Raw genomic sequence first — 10,393 nt, forward strand, 5'->3', positions numbered from 1 at the left:
ACAGTAAATAGTATTGACCAACTGGCTTATGATGTTAAACGGATTTGGGCTTCAATTCATTACGGGAAGATAATTGGGAAAAATTCAAAAGTGAGGATTTAAGTATGACAAATTCAATTTTCAAGTGTCAAGTTTTAAAATACAACATTCAGGTATTAGCTAATTAATTAAAAATATTTATTAATTAAATTTAATAAGGTCACATATACATAATTATAGGTCACAACTTTTTTACTGGTTACATATTGTCAAATTTATTGGTCACAAATCAAAGATTTTGCAAGTTATAGATTTTTTCAAGGTCACAAATCAAAAAAATTAAGGGTCATAGTTTATTATCAGTTACAGATTTTCAAATTTGTTATTCACAAATTATCAAATCTTAAGGTCAAAGTTTAATAATTGGTCTCATATGACGAAATAATTGGTTCATTGCCATTGGCACTTGCAACCACCTTCGCGCAACACCATAACATCACCACAATCCCACCACCACCACCACCAGCCGACGTCGCCACCGTCAACACCTCCTTTTGTACCTCCAAAAATCCAAAAAAATCCCCAAAATGCAAATCGATCAACTACACCACCACCATCACTTCTGCTGCCACCTCCACAGTCAAACTACCACCTCACCACCAACACCACAAAAACAACCATTCGGATCACCATCATCGCCACCCATCATATCCAATAACCCAAAAAGTCCCCAAAAGTGCCGAATGCCCAAAAGCGCAAGGTTGTGTTGCAATCGAACCCCTAAAAGTCTCATTCACACATCTTTTAGGTCACAAATTAACCAATAGTCACAACACCCAAACAATGATCACACTCTTCCTTCCCACTGCCGCAATCACCGTTGCTACAGTCACCATCACACCAACATCAACTCACCATCACCATCAGCAGTTCAAGACTTTTCTACAGCTTCATTCTATTTGAATTGTCCCTTCTTCAACAGGTCTATCAGTGGCTTAGCAATCTTTCTAGAATTTCTCACAAGTGTCCTATAATACCAACTAAAGCCCGAAACCCCCCCCCCCCCTCTCAAGGATTTCACATTGGGGGGAGTTGGCCGCGGAGTCATGCTCTCAATTTCAGATGGATCTATAGCAAGACCCTCTCCAGAAATGATATGACCCCAGAAATCTATCTGTGATTGCCCAAAATTCATACTTTGACAGTTTAGCATAAAGTTTATGTTCCCTCAGAATAGAAAACACTGCCCTAAAGTGTTTCAAGTGCTCCTCCACACAATAATTCATCACCACATCGACCACAAACCACCATCACAATAACCACACATACCACAACAATCACAAAAAAATCATCACAACAACCGGCGGCCACAGAAGCCACCATAACCATTGGAGAAATTAAATGGACAGCTACCGTCATGCACTAGATCGCCTAGTACGAAGAAGCGCCGTTGGAGTGGGTGTATGTCATCGAGCACCAGATCACCAACTCGTCGGAGCAAGCGTGCGTCAAGAGTCATCGGAGTGGTTGCATTGTGAAGAGAGAGAGAGAGAGACACCGGTTGTAAACTATGGATTGAAAAATGTTTTATTGGGTAGGAGTGGATGGGTTTGGTGGGTGGGTGGGAATATGTAAATTTATTTACTTTTTATAATATTGTTATTATATATTAATTATCTGATTTGTGCTTAATTAAACTTCTCATCTAATTTAAGAATAGTTATCTTTAAAATCTTGGGAGGATGAAATTTTCCCAAGACTAGAGCCTGTTTGTTACTTTATCAAACTGAAAATTCTAATCTTTTTTTTTTTTTTTTTAGTTTTCCCGTTTCAGTATTATTTCTGTATTAGTTAAATAATATAATATAATAAACCATTTAGATATATCTTAAATCTCTCTCAATTGAAGTAGAAACAAAGCCCCTATTTGACCTTCATTTTTCAGAGGTCATTTTTCATTAAATTCATTTTCAACCATATATTACATCGAATTCACAACTTTTTAATCATAAATTCCATTTGAAAAGAGGTGATTAATTCCTCTAAATATTAGTTAAGCATGGATTCCATTTTGTGGCTCTAACTTTGGTCCTAGCTTCCTCGAAACTACCTTTTCTTGAGTGCATTCGATCAACAATTTTCGTTTCTTAATGATTAAGGACTTGTTTGGGCCCCATTAAATTGGAAAAAAAAATCTATATCTAAATAGTAAATTGGTGGAGAATGTGTCGTTAAAAAATAATTTTTTTTAAATTTACGTGTAGTATTATTTTATTGAAAAATGTGAGGTTGAAAAGAAGAAAGAAAATTTTATTTAAAAAAATGGGAATCAAACAAAGTCTAACCTTGCTACATATACACTATGGTATACACTTTAGTTTACACTTTGCCACGTAGTATTATTCTATTGAACCGTTTAAATCTCAAACAATTTTTCCATCCAATTGACATTTGAGAACAATGCAAGTGTGAACCAAAGTATCAAAAATTAGTATACAAATAACAAAGTTCAAATATTAAATAACCCACTTCAAAGTCTAATTCTTCTTAATGCCCTCAATCTTAAAATTGGCAAAAGATTTCTCAACTTAAGATTTTTAGCGTCTAGTAATCTTCTCAGTACTAAATAATCTTAACCCGATATTTTCTTGTCCGAAATATATTTCTCAATATTTACAATTGGGTATAAGCTCATTACAAGACATGATTATAACATTTTCACAACTTCAAATTATAGTTCTTAAATTTTTTTCGTTATTTTTGCTTTAATCCTTAAAGTTTCTATAGTACTAAAGTGCATCATGCTCGACTGCTCTCAAATAATAATTTTGAATATGATCACCCGCACGCTGATAAAAAATTTCCCAAGTTATGGGTAATTTTACTATTTTGCACTTAGGTCTCTGAGTTTTCTAAAATGTGCTAAAAGAATCCTAAAGCTTCTTCAACTATCACATATGCAGCATATTATATTGTTATAAAATTCTTAGGGTATTATACACTAGTATATATATAAAAAAAAGGTTGGACCCCAACTTTAAGGGCTCCCCGTCGTCCCGCTCCTAGAACTTTGTGAGGAAAGTAAATCGCGAGATGTGCTCCAACAGGTCAGGAAATAAGAGTTGCATATACACTGTGGCTACAAGAAATCAAATTCCATGTCTCGGGAATCGAACCCCGACACTGTGACTGCCAGCAAGGAGTGAAATAACCTCACTCCTATCTTTTACACCACTGGGCTATGTCTCGGGGGCTATTATACACTAGTATATAATTGTACTGAAGGTCATCAAAGTTCATTTATTATTGTACTTGTATTTTTTTTCATTTTTTCGTCACGTCTTAATTCTCAATCTTATATTAATTAGAACATTTTAACTTTTGATCATGGTTTATATCCAAATATTTGGTAGCTTGCATTGAAATGAGGGTCCTATCACTTTTTTTTCTTATTTAAAATATAAAATACAAATACATTTTTACATATTTTTAGTTGAATTTTTGGAAGGGAATTATCGTCAGGTACACGATGTGAACGATTGATGATAAAAAATCAACAAAAAAATAAGTTTAGGATATAAGTGTGGCAATTGAAAAATGTTGGACACATTTAAATTTTAATACAACTAAAACGTGGGGCAACAATTAAAAATCGTAGTGAAAATATACATTTTAATTTGGAAACAAAAATGGCATGATCTGTTGCTTTTGTTTTCGCACTTTGCAGTTCAGCGTCATAAGGAAGAATCATAAAACTCGAATAGTTACTTGCCAAAGTTTGGAAATTGGAACATTGAAGACTTCTTCAACATATAAAAGGCAAATTTAACGCTTTAGTTAGCACGAGAACATTTTCTAAAAAAATAATTCGATAATGTATAAATGGATTTATTCTCCATCTTTACTTCAAACTAGATATATTAACGAATAGAGTCAAGCCGGCTCACAAGTCGAAATTTACGATATGGTCATGGTTCCTATCAAAACTGATCGAGCTTTTTTTTGCCTGAGTTGAGTCAAGTCAAAGCTTGGTCACAAAAATGGGGCTCGGCTCGAGCTTTTGGCTGAAGCCTTTTCGAGTCGAACTGAACTGATTCTTTTTTTTCCCCTAAAATTTACTTTTTTAAGGCAGCTGTACAACTGCCTTGAAAAAAAGGCCGCTACGGAGCTACCTTTGAAAGCTTTTGGCAGCTTACCTTTTAAAGGCAGCTCGCACTACCTTCAAAAAAAAAAATGTTGAACCCTAACCTTGAGGGCCCCCACCACCTCGTCCTTAGAGCATCGTGAAAGAGGTAAATCGCTGGATGTGCTCCAGCAAGCCAAGGAATAAGAGTTTGCCTGTACTCTGGTGCCCACAAAGAGTCCAATTTCATATCTCAAGAATTGAACCCTTATACTGCAGCTGCCAACAAAGTTGAGACTACCTCACTCCTATCATTTGTACCACTAAGTTGTGCCCCGAGGACAACTCGCACTACCTTCGAAAGGCAAAAAAACAGTTGTACAGTTGCCTTGTTGCAGTTGCATTTTTGCCTTTTCAAAGACAGCTATGGTTGCCTTCTTAAAGGTAGCTTAAAACAACTATCTTTAATCGTAGCCGTTGAGCCACACTAGCTAGCTAAGACTCGAGCCAACACTTGAAAATGAGGCTTAGTTCGAGCCTAGACTCAGTTTTAACGAGCCTTGAGTTGATTCGACTCGAATTTTTTTAGGTCGAGCCATGAGCCACTCCAGCCGATGAGCAAATTTGACATCCCTACTTCAAACGGAGTCTCAATAAAATTTCTAGAGTTGGTAAAATTGCATTTGGAGAACTTAAGGCGTCCAATATAAATAAGCTTTTTAATAGAAAATTGTAACTTTATTCATTCATCTCACCACGAACAGTTGGTGGTGTCCGAGGGTCCAAGAGAAGACTAACCAATTAAGAAAGCGAGTGAAACTAATTCGCGGCTACTTTGTTATCATCTCATGACATATAGTAGCAAGATTCTCTGACACGGCAAGAGAGAGAGAGAGAGAGAGAGAGAGAGAGAGAGAGAGAGAGGAGAAGCTTTTTATAACAAAAATATTTTGAAGTTTTTCATCACAATGTAGTCTTTCACTCTAAGGTGAAGTTGGTCGAGGCCTAAGACAATGACTAAGGATGAGCAGACTAGGCTGAGTAATAAATAAGTAATTATATTAAAAGTTAAGTGATTATGAATTGTGAATCATATAAAATGTATAAATAAAATGTATGTTTGATCAAAAGTGAGCAAAGTATAATCACTTTTCAACTTTGAGTTCCATTACTTTGTATTTCATGACTCTATTTATGTAACGGGTCAACTATCATACACGTTGTTACGCCTCTAACTGAACCACTTCGAAAAGTCCACCACCACATTACGCGAGGTGTGGAACGCTCATCCGAAGTGGTTTCGAAGTGACTTCACGAATGGAGACGATCTGCTATCACACTACGAGGCGTAGATAATCCTGTAGGACTGATCGAAGTGCCCTCGCCCCCTTGAATCCGAGGCGAAATTAACCCCAGGGACCTCGGCCAGAGGATCCGTCGCTGATTTCAGAATGTAATCTTTGTCAAGATCTTTTCTGCCCCTAAGGTTTAAAGTGATTTGACGTCTCCATGAGGCTAGTTGATGTGACCTATCAAGTTTATGTCAACTCAACTTGGAAGAAGTAACTACCCGCCCACTCTATAGACGTTGCTGCTGACGCATATGAGCAGACGCTTCATACCGTTCAGATGTATACACGTGTCCCACATCCAACGGCTCTCCTCACCTATAAATACCCAAGGCTTGGCAAGAGGTAAAGGTAATGAAACTCTTTCTGCTTAGCACTCCATAGCAAGCAAATATATATTCTCCTCCCCACTATTTTGCATAATCTTGATACTATTCCGATCACCTGAACCTAACTTGCCGCCGCTGGTTCCAGCCGTGTGCATTTGACCATGTGTTGACTGTGCGTAGGGAGGATTACGTGGAGTGGCTACTGATTGGCCACGTGGAGGGTTCAATTTTCGAGGTCAACAGATTGACGTCGTCTGTGGAAAACTTCCCGTTCAAAGTTCTGCATTCTTCACCGGAGAAAACACCGAAAAACTAGTGACTTACCTTGAAAATGGCACGTTCTTGAAAAAGAACAAAGTCGAGTTATATCTCAAATTCTCATCACCCTTGAAAAATGAGATAGAATGAATTCCAGCCATGAAGACGACAATCCCATGGAGAGGCCTCTGAAGAAGAGGTGCTCCATAACAATGTCATTCACCAGAGACCCCATCACGGGCATTGCCGAGGTGCAAGAACATCTATGCTTACTGAAGGGATGACTCAAATAGCGGCGGGCATGAGAGACATCGCAACTCAAAATATGGCAATGCATGAACTTTTCATGCAAGTCCAAGGTCATCAGGGCTATCAAATACCCCAAGAATCCTACCCAGTGCAGGAAGCCCCTGTATCTTGTTTCCAAAGCCATATGAGCCGGCACAGAGAACGCCCCCTTGAGAGAGAAGTGGACGCGAAAGCCACATCCTGTGTGCAAGGAAGCCAGCCAGCAGAACCACAGTTAGGGGACAATTTTCCTCAAGAATATGAGGAACAAAGGTCAGTAAGCGTCTTCGACTGAATATGGCAAGACCCTAGTAATAGGGCCCACTCAGTACGAAGATCGGTTCGACAAGATCAGGAACAAGAACAGGCGCCTCCTCCTAAAAATAGGAGAGACAGAAGAAACCTAGTCGACTGGGGAAGCTGAGGAGAAGCACCTCAACCTCCCCAGGATATTCGAGATGAAGATGAAGGTCAGATGGGCCCTGTTGATCTTATGAAATCGATGACAATGATGATAACCTCCCTTTTTCAAGGGAGATCCGAAGCTTCCCAATGACGACGAACTTCATGCCCTCCTAAGATCCCCAAGCATGAAGGAAAGGGGGACTCGTTGAAGCACCTCACCAAGTACATGAAACAGATGAGCCTCAAGGGAGCCTCGCCTGCTTTGAAATGCAGAGCCTTTCACTTAACCCAGGGCAGAGCTGCCGAAGTGTGGTATAACAGACTTCCTCCCCTGAGCATTAGGAGTTGGCCAGATTGAAGAAGGCATTCTTTAACCAATACCTCTCACGCAGGGAAGGAGAGGCCCTAGTGCAACGCCTGCAAGATATGAGGCAGGCCCCTGGAGAGACGCTGAAAAGCTATCTCGTCAGGTTTACAGATGAAATCACATATTGCGAACATGTTACTAATAGAGAAGCCCTTTTAGCTCTGAAAGACGGCCTCAACATGAACACTTTGTTCTGGAGGGACGGTGCGCAACAAGAATCCTACCACCTATGACGAACTGGTGGAAATGATAAGAGTAGAAATCGCCAGTGAGGAAATGATTGATCACTGAAATGGTGCCGCGCAAGGACTCCCTCCGCCTCAGATGTAGGTAGGTCGAGGACCTGCAGCGCACCTTATCACTCAGCAATGGACTCAAGCATGTCATACAATAGCTCCCACCTCCGGACAGGCATTGGCTTCCGCCACATTGAATGCAGTGCCAGATTGGCATATGAGAATGCTCTTGGCGAAGCAGGACCATCCGGAAGAGCTGATAATAAGAAGAAGAAGCGATCAAACAGGCCCTTGGAAGGGGCAAAATTTTGCACTTTCCACCAACTCTATGGGCATGATACTAGTGAATGCTGAGACGCAAATTGACGCCCAGATCGAAGCAACCCACATTCTTCCAGCAGGAGCGAATATCCTCACAGATCCACTTCCCCTAACAGGGGAGAGAGAGAACATAAAGAACAATCACCCTGGAGAAGAGAATCAAGGGACCGAGGACAGTCTCGACAGAGAGATCAGGCCCCATTCTCTGGGAGCCAAGTCATCAGGGAGATCGACAAAATCACTGGGGGACCTCACATTGGTGGCAACAACAGGAACACTCAAAGGAATTACACAAGGGAAGCAAAGGACCCGCCAATGATTACCTACATTGTCAACGAGTCACAAGCGACCAATAAGATGGCCCCAATCACTTTCTCCCAGGAAGATGCAGAAGAAGTTCACAACCCCATTGTGACGCATTGGTTGTGAGAATCGTGGTGGCTAAAAATGGACAAACGCATGCTCGTCGACAATGGAAGTTTGGTGAACATACTATTTGGCTCCACCTTCGACAAAATGCAAATTGAACATAGGTTGATCCCCATAACCGACCCACTATTCGGATTTACTGAAGACAGCATCGTCCCATGAAGGTGGATCACTCTGCCCATCGAGATGGGTTCAGCACCCCTAGTGGCCCAACACTTCATGGAATTCTTAGTCGTAGACCATAGATCAGCCTATCATGGAGTATTGGGCAGACCCGCTTTAAAAGATCTTTCGGCCATCACATCCATCTACTACTTGTGTATGAAATTTCCAACTGAACATGGAATTGCTACGGTCTGAGGCGACCAGATGGGCTCCAGGGCATGTTACTTGAACTCTCTGAGAAAGTCCGAACCCCAAACTGTTAATGTAATCATAACTGAAGTTGCCAATGAAGCCAGTATGGACATGGAAAGCTCGACCCCCCTGAACAAGGGCATACCTCCGAACAGGAAGAAGACGTTGACATGGAAGAGGTCCCTGAGCAAGGACACCATCTTGATGAGTTAGATCCCCGGATAATTGACTCTGAACCAAACACAACCCCAATGGAAGAACTAGAAACTTTCTCCGCCAACTTGGAGGACCCTAGCTAGGTCTTGCGAATAGGGAAGGCACTGCCTCCTGAAGCAAAAGAGGAGATGATAAGCTTCCTGAAAAGAAACTTGGGTGTCTTCGCTTGGAAGCATGAGGACATAGTGGGAATAGATCAAAGGGTCAGTTGTCACCATCTTAACATCAACTCCTCATGTGCCCCTCATCGACAAAAAAGACGTGCCCTCAACCCAGAAAGGCACGAGGCTCTCAAAGACGAAGTAGACAAGCTTAGTCGTAGTGTTTCATAAGAGAAGCCATCTACCCAAAGTGAATATCCAACCTGGTCCTGGTGAAAAAGCCCAACGGGAAGTGGAGGGTGTACGTAGACTTCATCAACTTGAATAAGGCGTGCCCTAAAGATAGCTTTGCACTTCCGAGAATAAACCAACTTGTGGATTCCACTGCTGGACATGAACTGTTGAGTTTTATGGATGCGTATTCGGGGTGCAATCAGATACCCATGTTCCGACCTGATGAGAAAGCTACGTCATTCATCACAGACAGAGGACTCTGCTGCTACAAAGTCATGCCCTTCGGATTGAAAAATGTCGAAGCCACATATCAGAGTCTAGTCAACATGATGTTTGCCGAACTCATCGACAAAACCATGGAGGTCTACGTGGACGACATGCTACTCAAGAGCCTCCAGGCAAGCGAATACGTAAGTCACCTCGACCAAACCTTTCAGATACTTAGAAAATATAAGATGAAGTTGAATCCCCTCAAGTGTACCTTTGGGGTGGCTTCGAATCAGTTCTTGGGGTATATTGTTAACCAAAGAGGAATTGAAGTCAATCCAGTAAAGATAACGACCTTGCTGGAAATGAGGTCACTTTAGAAATCAAAGGAGGTCCAAAGCCTCAATGGTCGAATAGCTGCACTCAGTCGCTTCATCTCCAGGGCCACTGATATGAGCTTACCCTTCTTCAAGGTGCTTAAGCAAAGAAAGAAGTTCCAATGGACTTCTAAGTGCGAAGAAGCCTTTCAGGCACTGAAAAAGCACCTCGAAAAGGCACCCCCTTTTGTCAAAACCTCAACCAGAAGAGTCTCTGCTGCTGTATTTGGCAGTATCGGACATGGAAGTCAGCGCTATTCTAGTTAGAGAAGAAAATGAACGACAGCTGCCAGTGTATTACATCAGCAAAGCACTCCTCCCAGCTGAAACACGGTACCTAGACATGGAGAAATTGACACTTGCCCTCATCACGGCCTCAAGGAAATTGAGACCATACTTCCAGGCTCACTCGATCGGCGTTCTCACCAACTTCACATTGAAGCAGGTGTTGCAGAGAACGGACGCATCAAGATGCTTGCTAAAATGGGCAATCGAGCTCAGTGAATTTGACATACTATTCTAACCTCGACATGCCATCAAGGGCTAGGCCCTTGCAGATTTTGTGGTTGAGTTTGCTAAAGCCTAGAAAATAGAGGCAATAATGGAACCAGTAGAGTCTCCAACATGGAAACTGTTCATAGATAGATCCTCAGGAGAGGCAGGCTCCGGGGCCGAAATTGTCTTGGAAAGCCCAGAGGGTCACAAGCTAAATTGCGCAGTAAGGTTTGACTTCAAAGCCTCGAATAACGCTGTCGAATATGAAGCCTTTCTAGCGGGCTTTAGACTGGCAAGAGAAATGCAGGTTAGAAGGCTCGTA

This window comes from Olea europaea, unplaced genomic scaffold (genome assembly GCF_002742605.1).
Source record: "Olea europaea var. sylvestris unplaced genomic scaffold, O_europaea_v1 scaffold2969, whole genome shotgun sequence".
Classification (NCBI taxonomy): Eukaryota; Viridiplantae; Streptophyta; class Magnoliopsida; order Lamiales; family Oleaceae; genus Olea; species Olea europaea.